A 21780-nucleotide genomic window follows, 5' to 3' on the forward strand; every position below is an offset into this window, starting at 1 on the left:
GGTCGTAGAGGGAGCTATTTAGAATAGTTTCTTCGGTCTTTCGACAGAACTTAAGACATGCAGGAAAGACGAACAAAAGAACGGTGGCGTCAATGGGCCTTTGATGGCGGCCGTTCCTTTGAAGACAAGGGAACGTTGGGCGGGAAAGCTGAAGCGAAAACCCGGATGCGGTAAAGACGCTATAGAACGGTACATGGACTTTTGACAAGCTCCCTTACCCAGTTGCCAATTTGAAATCTACATACAATTAGTGATCTAATTTTAAAGCAGCTATAACTTTCTTATTGCTTGTCTGATTTCTTTCAAACTTTCACCATTCTGTTTAAATTATTTTTTTCCTTCCCAACACAACATTTTATGGCCAAGGCTGGATTCCCCTTTAATTAAGTTCGGATAAAAAGGGGAAGTGAAGTTGCGCGACAGCCAAAGTAAGTCACTTTTTTTCCCCTTTTAAGTTTATTTTTCCCCGTTTTGATGCATTTCATGCCAAAACGGAATAATCTTTAGTTTGGTACAGTTCTATTTATATATTTTTATGAAATAAAGACAAAAATCGACGAGCCCCGACGGGGGGATTTTGCATAATAAATCCAGTGCTCGTTAACAGAAATTTTGTGCAGTCAAGTATGTAACTGTCAGACTACATGTATGGCACACAAATTACAAAAAGTTACGATCAATAATTCCCTTTATGATACCCCCCCCCAGGTTTAACAAGTTCAAATCAACGATCAGGCAGTGGAGCAGTTGGTACGAGTTCAGATGTCCGCAGGGACGACGGTCACCACGATAGATGCTGCAACGGCCGAGAGGCTGGTGAAGTTGGGAGAAGACCTCATCAAATTCTCTGCTGATCAGGGCATGGCACAAGTTGAGATGATGGCCACCAAACCGTCATTACCGCATTGCAACCTCTTCAATTGTAAGCAGTTTGAGACGATAACTCACCAGGTTTGTGTTTCCTTTTGGATTATGAAATGATAATATTGTTGGTCAGATCAGTTGGGACATCTTTCTCAGACCAGGAGGCCGTTTCATAAAGCTGTTTGTAAGTTAAGAGCAACTTTAAGAACGACTGGTGAACCTTTCTTATGCGCTTAACCATCGCCAATGAACATTTTGGTGTACGGTATGCCATTTACAAGAAAGGATCACCAGTCGTTCTTAAAGTCGCTCTTAACTTACAAACAGCTTTATGAAACACCCACAGGTTCATAATGCCATTTTCCTCCTTACTGCCTCATTACCCCCTTTTCCCGCCTTATTATAGGACTTATAACCAGTTTTGTCTCACCTGCATTAGCAGAGTGAGACTATAGGCGCCGCTTTTCCGACGGCGGCGGCGGCGTCAACACCAAATCTTAGCCGAAGATTAAGTTTTTGAAATGACAGCATAACTTAGAAAGTATATGGATCTAGTTCATGAAACTTCGCCATAAGGTTAATCAAGTATTACTGAACATCCTGCCTGAGTTTCATGTCACATGACCAAGGTCAAAGGTCATTTAGGGTCAATGAACTTAGACCATGTTGGGGGAATCAACATCAAAATCTTAACCTAAGGTTAAGTTTTTCAAATGTCATCATAACTTAGAAAATATATGGACCTAGTTCACAAAACTTGGACATAAGGTTAATCAAGTATCACTGAACATCCTGCATGAGTTTCATGTCACATGACCAAGGTCAAAGGTCATTTTATAGGGTCAATGAACTTTGGCCGAATTGGGGATATCTGTTGATTTACCATCATAACTTTTAAAGTTTATGGATCTGATTCATGAAACTTGGACATAATAGTAATCAAGTATCATTGAATATCCTGTGCAAGTTTCAGGTCACATGATTAAGGTCAAAGGTCATTTAGGGTCAATGAACTTTGGCCAAATTGGGGGTATCTGTTGAATTACCATCATAACTTTGAAAGTATATTGGTCTAGTTCATAAAACTTGGACATAAGAGTAATCAAGTATCACTGAACATCATGTGCACATTTCAGGTCGATTGACCAAGGTCAGAGGTCAATGAACTTTGGCCATAATGGGGGTATTTGTTGAATTACCATCATATCTCTGTAAGTATATCGGTCTAGTTCATAAAACGTGGACATAAGAGAAACCAAGTATCACTCAACATCTTGTGCGAGTTATAGTAGTTTTCAAAGTCAGCACTGCTGCTATATTGAATTGCGTGATGCAGGTGAGACCGCCAGAGGCATTCCACTTGTTATATTTTTTGTTCCCTCTTCACTGCTAGTTTGTTGTACAAACCCTTCACAAAAGATAAGTGGTCTAAATTTGTATTCTGAGGTCTCTTCCAACTTTTGCACAGAAATAATTGTAACAGCAAGTTTTACTTGTGCTAGTCTTGTGTAAAAACCCACTTGTTGATTAAGACTTTATCAAACCGGGCGGTCCACTGGTGCATGCCCGATGATGGTGGTTACCGGGGCAAATTTGTGGAGACCGATGCGCCGTCAAAGTAAAGAAATAAATTCACTGTCACCAAAGACTGAGAATGTCAACCACTTTAAGACTTATATATTTCCTTATCTAGATCTATATACAGTCAAACCTGTCTTAGCGGCCACCTGTCTATAGTGGCCACCTGCTTATAGTGGCCAAATTCCCCCCCCCCCCCCCCGCAGGAAATTTATGTGTTGTAGACCCTGTCTTAGAAGCCGCCTGTCTAATGCGGCCACTCATTTTGCGTCCCTTGGTCAATATCCCCCCCACCCTCTATAGTGGCCTCTAAAAATCAGCTTCACTTTTGACCCCGACAGTAGTTGAATAGCTATTTCTTGCACTTGAAGCTGCATCTAAACATGAATCTTACTCAGAAAATAATGATCATACAATCAACCCAAGTATCTGATGTTTTGAAATAGATACTTCTATGTAGGCCTATGCACTACTATAAAAAAAAATAACTCATTAAAAACACATACTGTATGATCAGTACATTGTACAGTATATACAATATATAAATTCAAAATGGCCGCCAACCTGTCTATAGTGGCCAGCTTACTGTTTCCCTTTGGTGACCACTATACACAGGTTTGACTGTATCTTTACTTTCACATGATACTATATTTCCATATCTTTAATCAACTAATTAGAGCTATGCAGATAATAGTACAAAGTATGATTTCTCAATTTTCTTGCTTGAATTTATCAGCCTGGACATTTATAATCCCGGTGCGTGTATGCAGCCGTATTATTTTCTTTGCGACCAATGAACGTAGAGGGCGTTGACACTTTGCAGAGTTATGAGACCAACGTTCTCGCCAGGTTTACTCTGACGCTTGGCGGCGCGAAGCGACGCAAGCCGCGCAGCGGCCTCAGTGCGTGCAAAGCACGCACGGGGGGAGGGTTCGGGAGGGGGGTGTCCCCCCTCCCGCAAAGCGCGGTAGCTATCGAAAATATCAATATCGACGAGCTTAGATTGCTGCTAAATGCACCACATTTTATGTCTATTTAAATCAAATTAAATTAGTTTTGGATCCCATCTAATTTTGGAAGACTATCGGATCCCCGGATCAAGGATTTTGATGCCATGTGCGATTTGTATTATGAATGTGACCGTTGCGAGCGCAAGTGCAGTGGCACAGAACTTGGTAGACACGCCGTCGCGAAATTAATCAACAGTTTCAAAAGATCGATGTAGAGATCAAGACTTTGGAAATAACGGCGTAAAATCGGAATTTAAATGTGAATAAATCATTTTGATGTAAGTAAATGAGTTGGACATTATATCAATCCATTCCATTGGCTTTGTCATTATTAATGTGATCTTTGAATAGTTTTCTCAATTCGCTCTACGGCAGTGTCATCAGAAATGCATTCAATGAATTCATGTAGATGTAGCTATAAAGGCTGGGGCCTGGGACGAGATAAAACTATATTTCGATCGAATTTTGATAGTAATTTTGACACACTTTATTTTTGACATAATAAGTGACAATATCAACTGAAATTTGTAATAATCTAAATTACATTGCCCAAGCCAGTAACCCACGATACCCCTCTCCCCTCACTTGTTTTTGAGCGTATTTACTACCATTTTAAAGACGTAAATAATGTGAGCAATGCAATACGCAAATGCGAAGTAAACATCTTCGCGCTTCCCACAAAAGAGATTGGGCCTCGAGTCGAGGTCGTATCGTATATAGCGCACTAGTAGTAGTGAGTGAGTCAAAGAAATCGTGGACGAAATAATCGACAAGTTTATTTTAGGATCTGAAAAGCAGATTATTTTTTAAATATATTATTCAGTTTTTGTGTAGATCTAGGCCTGCTTTACAGTTGTCGGCCATGGTTGTCGGGGAAGTTCACGGTTGGCGGATTTGCCCTGAAAATTTTCAGGGTTGGCGGCGCCCGCCAACTGTGACGCGTGGTAGCGAGAACGTTGTATGAGACCAAACAAAGCTCAGAGGACAAAATGGCTGCTAAAAATCATAATATACTTTGTGTCGAAAGGTGTAACAATTAAAACTGCCTATCTTGACTTGACAACCACATCTGTCAATCTGCCATTTTAACAAACTCATTGCAGACATAAAATCTGCCGTTTAAGCAGATAATGGAGAAATTGATATCAATTTTCAAACATGATCATCTTGTTTTTGTCTCGCCTGCATAGCGGAGCGAGACATACGTATCACTATTTCCAACAATTTGTCAACAATTGTGTTGTACACCCAATAACTTTCTATAGCTTCGAGGTGGGATCACCAAATTCATACCAGAGGTCCATCTCCTGAAGGCACAGGTCAAGTTCGAATATGAGTCGAAATGTGAATAAGGTCAAAGGTCAATGAACTTTCCATGACTGGCACTGTGCTGTGTTGTACACACAATAACTTTCTATAGCTTCGAGTTGGGATCGCCAAATTCATACCAGAGGTCCATCTCCTGAAGGCACAGGTCAAGTTCGAATATTAGTCGAATGTGAATAAGGTCAAAGGTCAATGAACTTTCCATGACTGGCACTGTGCTGTGTTGTACACACAATAACTTTCTATAGCTTCGAGGTGAGATCGCCATATTCATAACAGAGGTCCATCTCTTGAAGGTGCAGGTCAAGTTCAAATGTGAGCCGAATTTGAATAAGGTCAAAGGTCAATGAACTTTCCATGACTGGCACTGTGCTGTGCTGTACACACAATAACTTTCTATATCTTCGAGGTAGGATTGCCAAATTCATACAAGAGGTCCATCTTTTGAAGGTGCAGGTCAAGTTCAAATGTGAGTTGAATTTGATTAAGGTCAAAGGTCAATGAACTTTCCATGACTGGCACTGTGCTATTTTGTACACACAATAACTTTCTATAAGCTTCGAGGTGGGATCGCCAAACTCGTAACAGAGGTCCATCTCTTGAAGGTGCAGGTCAGGTTCGAATGTGAGTTGAATTTGATTAAGGTCAAAGGTCAATGAACTTTCACACTAGGGTCATTCCATCTGGATTCACCCAGTGGTTGCACCCGACCGTCTCAGAATTGGTTGTAATTTGGTACACATAAAATTCACCATGGCCCACGTACAAAACAAAAAAAATAAGTCCAATTTGTCCTTCGATTCTCGCGCTACGGCCCGCCCTTTTCTCCTTGTTTTGACAAAAATGGGCGTGACCTTCAACTTTAAATGGCCACTGCGTCGTAATGTGTTGACCAATTTTCATGAAACTGGTACCATTTATTAGGAAATTTAGAGAGGAATCCAAAACATGCATCAAATAATGTATTGGAGCGATTTATAAGGTCGTGACCTTTGACCTTGAGTTTGACCCCCGGACAAATAATTTTTTAACTTGATTTTCGTGTATGTTAATTATTTGTATGATATTGGCAAAATATGTTAAAACCAATGATGATATTTTATTTCTTCACCTATTAAAACTCTTCCAAAGATACCATGAAATTTCACTCAAGTCCCACATACTAATATTCATGTTAGTAAAAGTGTTAACCAGTTACATGATTTCTTCCAATCTTAAGTTACAGTATGCAAACACATGAAAAGAAATTAAGCTCATCAGTTCACAAATGAAACATTAAACATTTATGCTCATCTGTTTAGGCATTTTTATGTTCAGCAATATATATCATATATATATATATATATATATATATATATATATTCTTGTTAGTAAATAGGCATATATACTCAACAATTTGATGATAAAACACTTTACTAACAAGAATATATATATATATATGATATATATTGCTGAACATCAAAATGCCTAAACAGATACCTATTCATGAGCATAAATGTTTAATGTTTCATGTGTCAACTGATGAGCTTAATTTCTTTTCATGTGCATGCATACTGTAACTTAAGATTGGAAGAAATCATGTAACTGGTAAACACTTTACTAACATGAATATCAGTATGTAGGACTAGAGTGAAATTTCATGGTATCTTTGGAAGAGTTTTAAAAGGTGAAGAAATAAAATATCATCATTGATTTTAACATATTTTGTCAGTATCATACTAATAATTAACATACACGAAAATCAAGTTAAAAAATTATTTGTCCGGGGGTCAAACTCAAGGTCAAAGTAAAGGTCAAAGGTCACGACCTTATAAATCGCTCCAATACATTATTTGATGCATGTTTTGGATTCCACTCTGAATTTCCTAATAAATGGTACCAGTTTCATGAAAATTGGTCAACACGTTACGACGCAGTGGCCATTGAAAGTTGAAGGTCACGCCCATTTTTGTCAAAACAAGGAGAAAAGGGTGGGCCGTAGCGCGAGAACCGACGGACCTATTGGACAAATTTTTATGTTTTGTGCGTGGGCCATGGTCAATTTTATGTGTACCAATTTACAACGAATTCCGAGAGGGTCGGGTGCAAAATTGCACATTCATTGGGTGAATTGGCATACTTTGTTCCTCTAGTGACATGAACTTTATAATTTTATACTTTTTAACACTAACATTTTACTTGTTTATTCTTTAAAAACTGTTATTTATTTAATGAGCTATAGTTCTTGGCACCATTTATAATATTCACACAAATTTGCCAATGGTACAATAGAAAAGCTGTCAAAGTTTCTAAAATGTTACCCTTCAGATTTGACATGCAGTCTCTTCATGACTGCAATATGCAGGCGAGACAACGCTTGGCGTTTGCCTTGTTTTGTATTCAGAATCTGTTTTCTTTTGTTTTAAGTGTCCCCAATTATATTTCCTGTTCTGAGAATTTCAGAGTGGACGTGTAGGTTTAGTCTCTTAGCTGAGCACCACATCATTGTATCACTTATTTTCAGTGTATTTAGATGCTTCAGGAACTTGTTTTATCTTTTTATCTCTCCATTGTCTTGTGTCTCATTAGGTGATATGAAGAGTCCACAGAGCACATGGCAAGGTCTCTTTGATCTAGGCATCCTCTTGAATGTTCAGACTACCCCTACAACGTCACTGTGGGCTTCAAACTTGGATTCGACCATGGATCTCAGCACTTTGGCCAGTGTCGTCAGATCCTTAGCCAATTTGAGCAAGAAGACGGTAGAGGGCCCTAATCATTCACAACAGGTGAGATGATATACCGCCCTTTCACACAGTAAAAAAAATTACAATTTGAATGATTCCAGTGAAAAATATGGCTAATGACGAATTTTTAGCATGTGTGAAACCATGGACCTATTACAAATGGACATTCAACGAGAGCATTTTATGGCCACCACCTGTTTCCAGCTGTCAAAATTGCTGTCACACAGTAAACTTTCTCTTTGCGCTTTTTTTACGATGAGCACCCGGGGCGATTGTTTACTCAATCCCTTCTCGGCCCATGACAGTCACCGCTCGATCTCTGGCCCTCTTTCGACCAGATGCGGTCATGTAAGCTCGATATCTGCGATCAGGGAAAGTCCCTGCATTACCTATAATGCACTGGGCAATTTATTTCCGGTTTTCAATACATTATTTCATGCTGTCAATATTGTGCAATTGTCGTCTGATCATCAGAAAAAAATCCTATTAAATTTCGCGAATCCTCTGGAATTTTACGCCCAAATGAAAATCAACTTCTGACCGAAGGTAAGCGCGACTATAGACATCAATACTGTCCAAAAAAGATGCATTTCTAACGTCTTTCCACATATTTCTCCCTCAAATTTTAACTGCTTTTTTGCTGTAGATATACTGATCTGCAGACGGTGATGTCAATGCATTTTGTGAGCGGTTGTTAGCGATGTACGTAAAAAATATGTTTATGCACGCCTGTTTTCTTGTTTCTGCGATCATTTTCATAGCGCTAACGTTCGCTGCTTTGTGTTGCTTTTGATAAAGTGAACGAACAACATAGCAATGTGTAGGAGCAGCGCACAATTGATTTCCGCTGTCCATCAGTGACAACGTGTTTTATGACCGGCTTGATGGGCGTGAGCTGCCAGCGCTGTTTATAAAAGGATTAGCCGTGGACGGTCTTGGAGGTGATTCGTTGAATGTCCAGTCGCCACTGGTGCCACAGCCGCCACACGTGAAGAAAAGGAACAGAACAACAATGTGATGACAATAATGAAAGAGCCCTCTATCGGGGTGGAACTGTTTTGTGAAATAGATTTAAAAATCCCTCGTCAACCGCCACAGATGCCACAGCCGCCGCAGCATTTTGAAGAAAAAGGGAGAGAACAAAAATGTAACAAAAATGAAAGAGCCCGGCCTCTATCGGGGTGGGACAGGTTTACCTCGTTAGTCGCCACGGCATTTTTGAACATAGTTAGAATAATTGCCTTTGGCTTTGCAGGATAACAAAATTAAACTAGTATATCCTTCAGTAGGGAAAATGCCTTGCAAATTCAGAATTTTGTGCTTGCTTACACTAAGGATGAACCGCCTTACATGTAGTTCTGCTAGTGCGCTTGCGCAGTACGAGCCGATTTTGATCGCTAATTTAAGTATTTGCGAAATCTGGTTGGAATCAGTTTGTGGACCAACGCACTGTAGATGCGCAGCACGGCCAGTGCATTCGCATTCCCAGCTGATCAAACCCATGCAAGCGTAAGATTTGTAGGCGTTAAGTGTATGTGCGCGTCATGCATGATGCGCGGTAACAATTTACGTCACAATAATATTGCTTAGCAAGGTTTACTTCGCCAAGTTTGTGAATAACCTGACATCAGAAGTAGTGATAAGCTGAGCAAACAGGCATCTAAATTATTCCAAATAAGAATAGCTTAAATTACACATTTTACAGCTGTAGGTAATAATAATAATGATATTGACTGGCTCTTCTTTCGGGAAACATCAAATCTATTGCCCTTAAAAGAACCATATTGCCCTCGTCTAAAGACTTGGGCCAATATGATTCTGTTGTGGGCAACTATTTGATGTTCCCCTCAAGGCCATACAAAATTATATAAATATTAACATATTTACTGAGAAATAATTTCTTTGGTGTGGACACTTTAGATGCTATTCTTCGGGAATTTTTTAACTCGGGGGTTTCAAGTAATAATAATAATAATAATATAGAGTATTTCTAAAGTGCCAAATCCACATTGATTATGTACTCGCGGTGCTGAGAAGAGGAAATAAGAAAGATTACATGGGGCATGCAAAGACAAAAGAATAAAGAAACACAATCATGACAATGCGAGGAAACTACTTGAAGGCAATTTTAAACAAATGAGTTGTTTTGGTACTGCATTAATGCACCTGACTCGTCATGTATTCCATTGAACCTGCTTTTCTTTTTAGGGCCTACATGTATCAATTCAGATCTAATCGGATGTGTGGAGGTTTTTCAACTTACTCTACTGAAATATGGTCATGAAAATTCTGAAGAAGACAGAAGAGGGCGCTAGTCATTCACAGCAGGTAAGGGATCATGGTGCCTACATGTATGAAGAGAAAAGATGCATATATTAGGCCTGTCGATACTTGACAGGAATTTAATTAGTGACCTGCCTGAAAGCTGTTTTGTTTTTACGTTAGCTTTCTCACAATATTGAAATTCATAATTAATATAGACATCACAATGATGAAATTTTATCATTAAACTTGGTTCAGCATGTTATACATGTATATCCTTGTCTAGGTTTGTTGAGCGGGCACAATACAAGAAATCTCCATCATGGTCATGGACTTTAATTTTTTTCTTGCCTGCGTAGCAGAGCAAGACAAAAGGCCCCGCTTTTCCGACTGTTGCGTTGGCGGTGTCAACATTGATCAACATTGTATCACTGATCACCTTGCATGAGTGTTAGGTTACATAAGTAAGGTCAGAGGTCATTAGGGTAAATTTTAATTTCGACCATGTTGGGGATATTTTTGAAATGTCGATCATCTTAACTTTGAAAGCTTGATATGGATGTAGTTCATGAACCTTGGACATATTTAGGGTAATCAGGTATCACTGATCAACTTGCACAAGTTTTATATCGTAACCATGCAAGGTTGAGTTTTTGAAATAGTGGGAGTATGAACTATTGCATAAAGGGTAATCAGGTATCACTATTATTATGTGGGGGCGTTGTTGTCTAGTGGTTAAAGGGGTACTGCAGGCTGAAATAAATATGATTCGAACAGGTAAAGAAAAATCAGACCAACAAAACACTGAAAATTTGATCAAAATCTGACTAGGAACTAAATAACAAAGTTATGACATTTTAAACTTTTAAATTTTCCGGTGAAACAGTTCTGGGCATGTCTTTAATGAATATTCAATGAGCAAACTGATGATGTCATATCCCCATTTGTTCTTTTTTATTTTATTATATGAAATTAGGTTTATTCAAAAAAATTTCCTCCATGAACTAAAAAAATTGGATTGACAACTGATTTAGTGCATTAGATATTCATTGCTGCAACTTATTTGATGTAATAACATAAGAAAAAGGAAAGTGGGGATGTGACATCATCAGCCCACCTAATGAATATTCATGACGACGTGCATAGAGCTGCATGATTTCACAAAATGTTGCTAAACATTAAAATTCAATAACTTTGTTATTTGTTATCCGATTTTGATGAAATTATCACCATTTTCCTTTGTGAATTTTACTCTATTTATTCAGATGTAAAATATTTTCAGCCCGGAGTTCCCCTTTAAGACGCTTGTCTTTCAATCTGAAGGACGTGGATTCAATTCCAAGCCATGATGTGTTTTCATTTAGCAAGAACTTTACCCACATTGTGCTGCACTCAACCCAGATGAGGTAATGGGTACCGGCAGGAAGTACATGTAATTCCTCATTGAGGTTTGGTGTCCCACCATTATTAGACAAATTCCTGAATGCACTTATCCATTGTTCAGCATTTGTTTTGAGAACTTTTAATAGTAGACAATTATGAATGGTGGAATATGCCAACCATCGAAATTCAACTTACAACTTTTAAATACCTTTGTAAACTGGTCACCATGGATCTGAGTACAATTGAAGAGAGATTTATGTCATGAATTCCTTATTTGTACCACCATGAATGCATGACAAAAGTTTATCACCTCTCTGCCTATTGGATGATAGGTCTAACCAAGGAGGTTTCAAATGAGATAGAGTAACAGCAAATAAAATCTCTTTGAACAAGGTTAAAAGCCGCCAGCAGAAAGTTTGTCAGGCATGCACTTTGCTCAACATCTCTTGCAATTGTGTAGACAAATGATTCCCGCATGACTCCGCAGCTATAGGTCATACATAAAGGGAAATATGCTTTTGTGATGATAATTACTTTTTCGCCGCATCTTGGTCTGGTTATATGTGTAGTACATAATTCGGAGGCATGCGAAAATAAACTATGCAATATGTCCTGAAATATGACTCAAATTTGCTCGACTGGGCATGTGCGGGCACTCATCTGGCATATACAGTAATGAACAACAATATTCTACAGACCACATTTGAAATTTTCATTCGCCGCAAACGATCGGAAAAGTGTTAAAATCTGGTTTCAGTAAAGGTCAAATTCTTTCTTTTTTCACTAATTACAGGTTAATTGATATAATCTGGGCAAATATCTCGTCGTAATAGTGCTTGGTTATTGATGTTTTGTCATGCATTCAAATTTCAGTTTGTTTATTAATATGAAAGATGGAAAATTGATACAAATGGATATTCGTAAAATTTCACCCCTCTGATTTCTTTACTGAAACTGGCGGCTTCGAAGGCGGACATCAAAAGGTCCTTATTGCCGTTCTTTCTTTTGTGCTTCTTTAGAAATGAACAGCTGCTTGAATAAATTTGTTGCCTGTTGGAACTCCAGTCATAGAATTTTCTTGGTCTAACGTCAATTGTCAAATATTATGTTTATCATGAGACTTGAGAAGTTAAAACCATGAAGTGGTGGTTTCTTCACTAACCATCAAAAAGTTGGCTTATTATTGACTGGTGTATATACACTGTAAGAAAGGCCTTGCTTGCTTGCTCATTAACTGGGTCAAGGGTCATTTGAGGTCATCAAACCAAGAAGATTCTATGACTGGAGTTCTAACAGGCAACAAATTTATTCAAGCAGCTGTTCATTTCTAAAGAAGCACAAAAGAAAGAACGGCAATAAGGACCTTTTTGATGTCCGCCTTCGAAGCCGCCAGTTTCAATGAAGAAATCCGAGGGGTGAAATTTTAAGAATATTCATTTGTATCAATTTTTCATGTTTCATATTAATAAACAAACTGAAGTTTGAATGCATGACAAAACATCATTAATCAAGCACTATTACGACGAGATATTTGCCCATATATCAATTAACCTTTAATTAGTGAAAAAAGAAAGAATTTGACCTTTACTGAAACCAGATTTTAACACTTTTCCGATCGTTTACGGCGAATGAAAATTTCAAATGTGGTCGGTGGAATATTGTTATTCATTAATGTATACGCCAGATGAGTGCCCGCACATGCCCAGTCGAGCAAATTTGAGTCATATTTCAGAACATATTGCATAGTTTATTTTCGCATGCCTCTGAATTATGTACTACACATATAACCAGATCAAGATGCGGCGAAAAAGTAATTATCATCACAAAAGCATATTTCCCTTTATGTATGACCTATAGCTGCGGAGTCATGCGGGAATCATTTGTCTACACAATTGCAAGAGATCTTGAGCAAAGTGCATGCCTGACATACTTTCTGCTGGCGGTTTTTAACCTTGTTCAAAGAGATTTTATTTGCTGTTACTCTATCTCATTTGAAACCTCCTTGATCAAACCAAGGATATTATCAAATGAATGTTTTTTTTGTTGTATTTCTCAAAGAAAAAATGTTCCTCTTGTTTAGATAAATGGTGCATCATATGGTGACCTCCATTGTAGACTTTAGCTGTTTTGGACCATTGGAAGCTACTTGTATTTTTCTTTACCAATGTTTTCTCTCCAAATCTTGCTCTTAATTGTTTGTTTCTATTTTTGACAATTCTTCTCCTGCAGATAATATATTCTCCATCTCAGACCCTACAAATTGTATAAATTGGTGACCAGGATGTTCAAGGAGGGGACAATGTCTCAAAGGCTTTTGATGCTCTTACCAAGGGACTCAATACATCAGGGGACTCGGAAGCAGGGGGTTTAAGGTAAGACCTTCATTAAAGCAACTATGCCACACCCACTTTAAACAGCACCATCTCAAGGTCTCCACTACCAATACACTATCAATAAAATCAGAAGTAATCTCTTATTTGTGAATTTTAGCTGAAAACACATTTTGTAATCATGTTTTTGAGCAATTTTGGGTCTGAAGCACGGGTGCAAAAGAAGTCACACTTTTATAATGTTCCCAAATTAAGAAAAAGTATGATGCTGCAAAATGTGTATATGTCTGAGTATGTAATTTAATTAAACCTTCAAAACACACCCAAAAAAATATAAAATTTTCATGCTTCGGCAAGCGCTGCTCACTGTTAAGTAATGAAAAATTGCATTTGGATTAGCCTCCTGGGCCCTGTCTTACAAAGAGTTATGATTGATCCAATCAATCGTAACTCTAATGGAAATCCATCAGTGTCATAATTTTTTCTACAGGAAATTTGCACAATGTCCCTTGTAAACAAAGAGAAGCACAGTGAATTTTCAAGAAAAAAATGGAATGCATGAATATACATCATAGTTAGAAAATACTTTGAACAAACATGCATAATAGATGTTGACGTTGCTGGCCGTCCATAGTTGTGATTGATTGGATCAATCGCAACTCTTTGTAAGACGGGGCCCTGGTTGGTGAGAGATGAATCCTGTGAAGCTTGAAAAATTGAGGGTGATATGATACATTCATGATCAATAAATCTGGGTTTTCTGAGGGAATTTTCTGGTGTCTTAAATAAATACATAAGTATAGATAAATATAAGTGATCAGGAATTTGCATTTATTGTTGTAGCTTTCCCTGGTAGACTCAGTGGTGTGTTCATAGGAGTCAGGATGGGGTGATAGTACATTCATGTTGTATTGTGGATCAAGCATTGTGGATTTTATTAAGTTAAGATATTCTTTTATTTGATTTTTCCATTGACATCAACGTTTACAAACATAGAAGTCAAATTATTATACAATCATAAACTGACAAATAATTTCATATGCATCAAGGAACCAGTAAAATCAAAGAATTTCTTATAAAACAGATAAATCAGATAACAAAATTTCTTTAAACATAATCAGTGAATAAAGCTGGTACTTTTTTGGGGTTTTCACTGCAAGAAAGAAAAAAAGCCAGACATCTGAAACACATTATTTAATTCATCTCCTTCTGTGCCCATTCCTTTTCATTTTCTTTTGAAAAATGCCACAATTTTTGCTCACCCTCTTTTGATATTTTTTGTGTGTGACAATTCCCCCTGTACGCCATGTGTTGCTCCTTCTAAATGTTTGGCTGACTATCCACTAAACAAAGTCCTACAAAAAGAAATGAGATCTGAGGCCTGTAACGTCAAAGTTTAGCAATGATCGTACATCATTTTTCTATGATTGATTGCATCGACTACAATGTACAATTAATTGTGAAAATCAAGTGTATGATTAATCGCTAACCCTTGTGTTACGGGACCCTGATGACTGGTCCTCACCTCCTCTGCATCACGTAACATCACCCTCCCATGATTCGAATGAACAACACAGAGTGCAAACCTACATGACACATAAAAAATTTTGATTTAATAAAGCATTTTGTTCAGCAAATCCATAGTGATGATATCAATCACAACTTTGTAAGGAAAGGACTCACCTGTCACAAACTGGAAAGCCCTTTACAAAAGTGAGCAGTATTCACTCAAGCGTGAACAATTTTCTGACCTTTTGGTATCATATGAAATTGAAGTCCATGAGCTGTTAATGCACATTTATCCTATTCAATTCAATTCAATTCAATTCGGTTTATTAGATATAAAACAGAATACAATGCTGTAGTCCGAAGACTAATTGTGCAATGTTTACATTGATTATTATTTACATTTGAAGATTGTATATACACTTAAAAAAATTATTCACATATAAATGAGAAACAGCAAGGGATTCTGATAATTGTGTATTGGGGAAAAACCTGTTTTAAACTTACAATTATACAACAAAAAGGTCAGAAAATATAATTCAGATTTGATATTCATTATGAAGAGATTTAGAATCAAGTTATTGCAACAGGATTAATCATAGTTATAGAACATTTAAATAATAATAATAACCTTTGAGATATGAAATCCATTAAAGATGGAACCAAGATTACATTGAGATATGCGATTGAGGCTGATAAAATAATTCATAATAATTTTAAAGAAAATCAAAATTAACAATTAATGAGAACAAATACATGCATATAAATATAAACAAATCATTCATATATAGCTAAACATTTACAACTGAGCATTGACCAGTTTGACAAGTGAGGGTACACTTGATTTCCTATATCGTTCAGTTCTAGTATAAGGAAGGTCCAAGTGATGGGAATTCCTCAGTCTACCTCGCGAGACATGCTGCCGTTCAGCAGGTAGCAAATGACGATGTCGCGATGAGACAAGGATTATCATATATTTGTTGTGTGTGTATTTGAGTTTTGTCAGACGTGTATCAATCAGATATGATTATTTACGTCTGGGACCGACCTTTAACGTCACCATCCGAAAGACGTGACCAGGGCTCGAACCTCTGCATCAATTTATAACTTCCCCACAGCTTGGATTACAGGCGCACGCCACAACGCCCAGTTGGCAAAGTGGCAGCCTATTTCAAAGTGTTTTTGTTTTTTCTTTCAACCTGCAGTTTTGGCCCAGCATGAACGAGACATTGGTCGATATAAACAAGCCATAATGACATGATGCAACTTCTTTCAACCTGCAGTCTTGGCCCAGCTTGAAGGAGACATTGGAGCAAGCCAGGATGATATGATCAGAGGTATGCAACTTCTTTCAAACTGCAGTCTTTGCCCAGCTTGAAGGAGACATTGGAACAAGCCAGAATGACATGATCAGAGGTATGCAACTTCTTTCAACCTGCAGTCTTGGCCCAGCTTGAAGGAGACATTGGAGCAAGCCAGGATGATATGATCAGAGGTATGCAACTTCTTTCAAACTGCAGTCTTTGCCCAGCTTGAAGGAGACATTGGAGCAAGCCAGGATGATATGATCAGAGGTATGCAACTTCTTTCAACCTGCAGTCTTGGTCCAGCTTGAAGGAGACATTGGAGCAAGCCAGGATGATATGATCAGAGGTATGCAACTTCTTTCAACCAGCAGTCTTGGCCCAGCGTGAAGGAGACGTAAACAAGCCAGGATGATGTGATCAGACGGATGCAACTTCTTTCAACCTGCAGTCTTGGTCGAGCTTGAAGGAGACATTGGAAAAAGCCAGGATGATGTGATCAGAGGGATGCATTTTCTTTTTACCTGCAGACTTGGCCCGGCTTGAAAGAGAGATTGGTTTGTACAAACAAGCCAGGATGACGTGATCGGAGGGACGCAGCTTCTTTCAACCTGCAGACTTGGCCCGACATGGAGAGAAAAACTTGAGGGGGTATCTCACTGAGCGGCAAATGCTTCTGAATGTTGTGAATTTGTGATTCACCAGCTTTTCTGATGAGTGATGCAAACTCTTACAAATGTCTGTTTGTGATATCAATATTTATATTTACAAACTGCTTCAAAACAATGTGGTTGCTAGCATATGCGAATCAAAATTACAACTGTTTTGCAAAACATCTTCAAAATTTCTTTTTGACAAGAAAAACTGTTCGCAACAATGAAAAAATGTTTACAAACTTTCTTGCAATCTTTTACAAGCCCTGGTAAAATCTCAATTTCGATACGTTTGCAAGCATTCGCTGCTCAGTGAGATACGCCCTTTATTGAGTGCATTCAAGATAATATGTGACCTGCCACCACAAAAACCCAATATGAATTTTGAGAATTTTCTCAAGCTCGGAAAAGCACATTCAAAACTTTGATATGATCTATAACTTATCAAAATTGATCAAGAATAACCCTTACAAGTACTTTAGTATAGGAGAAGTTCATTGAGAGCTTCCAAATATAAGGGGAAAAAAGGGTTTGAAGTTCAGGATTCACTCAAGCAAGCATGTTACAATCTTGGGTAAACTTCATGGTAAAAACTTTACAATTTCAAAATTTGACAGGATGAACAAGAATTACTTTTCAGATACGCCAATTCTTCAGTATTTACTTTTTTAAGACCAAATTATTATTTTAGCTATATACAGAGAACTTTCCCTTGTGACATATTTTTGGTTTTTTGGTTGGCTGGTCATATATTATGTCTGGGCCCATTTACTCTGCCATTATGGTAACTACCATGGTAACTTTGATTATGATTGGCTGTTGAGCCCTATTACCATGGTAGTTGGCGTAATAACAAAGTTTCCATGGTTTAATTCTTTATGAAATGGGCCTTTCAATTATTTTACTTTACCCTCACTTGTCATATGTATTATCCCATTTGCACAATTTATGACGTGTGAAAATATGCGTTTTGATTATATTGGTTTTTTTTTTCTTTAATAGAAAGATTTTATTCAAAATCAGACACGAAAGCGATTCAATTGACAGAAAATCATGAAGCGAACCATGTTTACAACAACTGTAAATGCGTACTATTATCTATTGATAAAACAAAATTATGATGTTTTTGACTAAGAACCCTTCCAATTTTACAATAGCGTTTCAATACGTTCTTAAAAGAACTAAAACACAACAGTATTGAGCGTCAGGGCAACCAAACAAAAATAAATTCTTATTCAAATACATGTCATTGTTCAGATAAGAGGTTTGGAAGTTTTGAATGAATTGTTGAGTTACAGGGCAGTCCCAAAACAGATGTGAAATGCTTTCAACAGATGAAGAACAAAATGTGCATAGAGTAGATTCAGACAAGCCAATATCGTAAGGATGTTTGTTCACCCCCATTATCCGATTGAAAAGTTTATATTGAAAGTAGCGGAGTTTTGTTGAAAGACAGCATTTGAAGGGAATCATATACAATCTATTCCAATTATTAACCGGTTCATTTAAATGGATGCCCATTTTGTTTGCGAAGTAGGGGACTTTAAGATTTTATCAACAGAAATTCTATGGATAAACTTGACTATATTGTATATGATTTGAGAAAGTGGGTATTTTCCACCTCCCTTTTATACTGAAATTATGGCCACATTTGAAGGATTCAAAACAGAATGCTGCAACAACAAAAAATTTCATTTACCAAAAATCAGTGATTCGTGTAAATAGGACAATATACATGGCAAGGGAGGATTTTTTTTTTTATGATGACTCTTGTGTAGCTCCAAGGAGCAGGTCCAAGCTATCTGTTTGCTGACAGTTCAAAAGTATCTGTATAATATGTTGTTTCATTAATAGATGCATACTACATGTATGTAGGGCATAGATACTAGGAGTAAAATTTAATTTGTACACAAGATTCGAAATATTTTGGAAATATTTTGAGGCTTAGAATTACGATGGTGTGGTAATTACTCCTAGTAGATATTTGAGGATTCGACTTAGTGTGCATTTTATCATGATGAATATAGTGTTTTTGTTAACTTTGTGTTGAGCTATTCTGCAAAAGTGGATCCAAAGGTTTTCCAGAGTTTTTGCCAATTGAGTTTTATCTCTGGTTTTTTACCCTGGACCTACTTGTCGTAGAATTGTTCAACACAAAAGTTTACCCCCCCCCCAACATTTTCCGATAGTTCTGCAGCGCGAAATTGTTTTTACCATTGTGATATACTCAGTAAATCAGACACACATTTAATGCATTGTACAGTTCACAGCAACACAACTTGCTCGTTTAATCATGACTCTGACATGTTCGGTGATGTGGTCAATAGTATGGTCGTTTGTTACGACCTTACAACCATGCATAATTTTTACTGAATTTTTTATTCAAAAACTTGCACATCTTTTTCGAGACCAAATTTACTATCCTCTGGTACGTGATTCCGAAATTATACAATATTTTTTAAGTGCGCATCAGACAAAATTGCTCAAAACCTGATTTTGAATACAAATTCAATGCTTAAGGAATCTTCTTACCTTATTAATTAAGATGCGATTACATTCACTTTCATTAGCTGAAATTGATTTAGCATCATACACATCAAAGTGTTTCTGCACGAGACAAAAAAAATTAATGAAATGATATGCTGGCTGCGTTTTCATTGCAACTATATTTGCAAAATGTTGAGGGGGGTTCAGTGGTCATTCAATGACTGATGAGGCTTAGTTTTCTGCACCGCCAAATTATCCCGTTTTTGTTGTCGCAATAACTTGACAATGGATCAACTTGAAACTTGGTTAAAGTATGGATATGGGAGTGATGATGGTCAGAGTAACTTTTGGGGTCAAAGGTCACAGAGGTCATTTTATCCATTAAAAGAAAAACAAATATTTAGGGATCATCTTCATACTTTAATACATCATGTAAGTATAATTGAGGGACATTATTTCGATTAGATGTTTGGGTCACAAGTTGGAAGATCACAAAGGTCTTCTTCTTTTTTACCTGAAAATATCTTGTTCTCTCAATTAGAACCATTTGATGGTTCACCTTCAATCTTTTTTGTTTGTGAAAATGCACGTGACAAAGATCTGATTGGATTTGTAGGTCATGAGGTCAAAGGTCAGAGAATTTGAATATCTTGTTCTCAAAATGATTGAAGAGCGTATTTCCTGTATGCATATTGGAAGTACAATATGAGGGATCGATTTCAAACTTGGCTCAAATGTGCATTTATAAGTAAGGGTCTGATCAGGTTCAAGGTCATGCAGGTCATAAATTGAAATTTTAGAAGTTAGATCTGTAATATGTTCTTGGTCAGGCATGATGGAGGCATAAATTTTTACTGCCTGCAATAAGAATCTATCTAGTTTCCCTCAAATTTTCCATAGCCCCAGTAATAAGTGGTGCCAGTCAGGTGTTTCTCTTTTTTATTAAGAAAATATATCCACAGTGTATAGGCCTAGTGTTAGAAGGTGTTTGAAAGTGCTGTGATACTGTCAGATTGTTTAAGATTTTTGAAAAAGTTTATAAATCTAGCAAAACGAATCTGGGAAGTGTTTCACAAATAGATCAAACATTTAGTCGTTGATGCACACATGATGCGCGTGTAGTCTCATTGACTCATACGCAATTTAGCACGTCTTCTGAGCATGATCCAACCAATAATATGGTGATCCAATATTTTTCACATGCTATTAGAAATTTAAGAGCGATCTTTAGTCACTCTTGAAATCTTTGTGAAACACTTCTGTGATATGTCTCTTACGGTACTTGTAATGTCTGATAGCTTGGACCTGCCCTATAATATATTATTGTCTGTACTATACACTTGTTTTGTATTCATAATTGTATTTTTATTTTTTGAACAAATTGTAAGACCAGCAGCCAAGAAGATTCATTCAAGTTGGAGGACCATAGCAGCTGACCTCATCCCATTGATGGCAGTAGGCCCTGATCACCTCACAAACGTGGCTTCCCGTCTGGTTTGAGCTGGGATCTTCCTGCCAGAATCACACAATAAGTGACGTCACTGCCAAGAGTTTTATTTTTGAGTGTGCAGAGAAGGGCACTGGACACTGCTGTGCATGATATACAACTTCCATAATGTAAGTGCTTTATTGATGATTTCAATGATATCTTGGGTAGCCTAGAGTATGTGAGACAATGCAAGCGGTTTTCCAGCAATTATAGAATTCTGAGGGCAACTACTATTTTGGAAATATTGGGCAGAAATATTTAAATTGCACTTTTTAAATTCATGACATTTTCTTTTTGGAATGAAATTCTTTTCATGAAAATCCATCAAAACAATACCATTACTCCACCCTCCTACCCTCAGGTTTCACTTTCCTCTTTGGTTTCTCCTAGAGAATACTAGCATTATCTGTTTATCCATGAATTGCAGTCTCTCTTTTACCTCCCTGTCCTATCCACTCTAGCTGTCACTCTGAATTCATCTTTTTTACACCCTCTCAACATGATATTCACCATGACTGATATAATAATGTGCTATAAATACATATGAACATTCTTTAAAAAGGCAATTTGTGATTATATTTACATATTTCAATCACATTATTTGTTAATTGCAGTACCACATGAGAAAGTGGTAATCATTTTACATTATAATTCCCTTTTCTGTACATGTTAATTTTTTGGGACGTACTAATTGGAATGAATTTTGTCGATCCTCTCCCTGTTTGCTATAAACCTCATGTTTTTGCAAGCTTGTATTCATCACGTTATCACACAATGTGTAGAGATAATGGACTGCTGCTTGGAATGATGTGATTTGTGACCCAATATCGGTTCGTCTGCCCAAAAATATGTATTCACTCAA

General features: G+C 37.3%; 1 long non-coding RNA gene across 1 annotated transcript; it reads left to right on the forward strand.

Annotated features, from left to right (window-relative positions):
- The first annotated feature begins 706 nt into the window (after window positions 1-706).
- On the forward strand, window positions 707-19560 carry LOC135153496 (uncharacterized). The gene is made up of 5 exons (XR_010292871.1): window positions 707-951; window positions 7347-7546; window positions 9713-9832; window positions 13379-13521; window positions 16191-19560. It is a non-coding gene; the product is annotated as an uncharacterized LOC135153496 (long non-coding RNA).
- Window positions 19561-21780: the final 2220 nt, after the last annotated feature.

Source organism: Lytechinus pictus, chromosome 3 (assembly GCF_037042905.1).
Source record: "Lytechinus pictus isolate F3 Inbred chromosome 3, Lp3.0, whole genome shotgun sequence".
Classification (NCBI taxonomy): domain Eukaryota; kingdom Metazoa; phylum Echinodermata; class Echinoidea; order Temnopleuroida; family Toxopneustidae; genus Lytechinus; species Lytechinus pictus.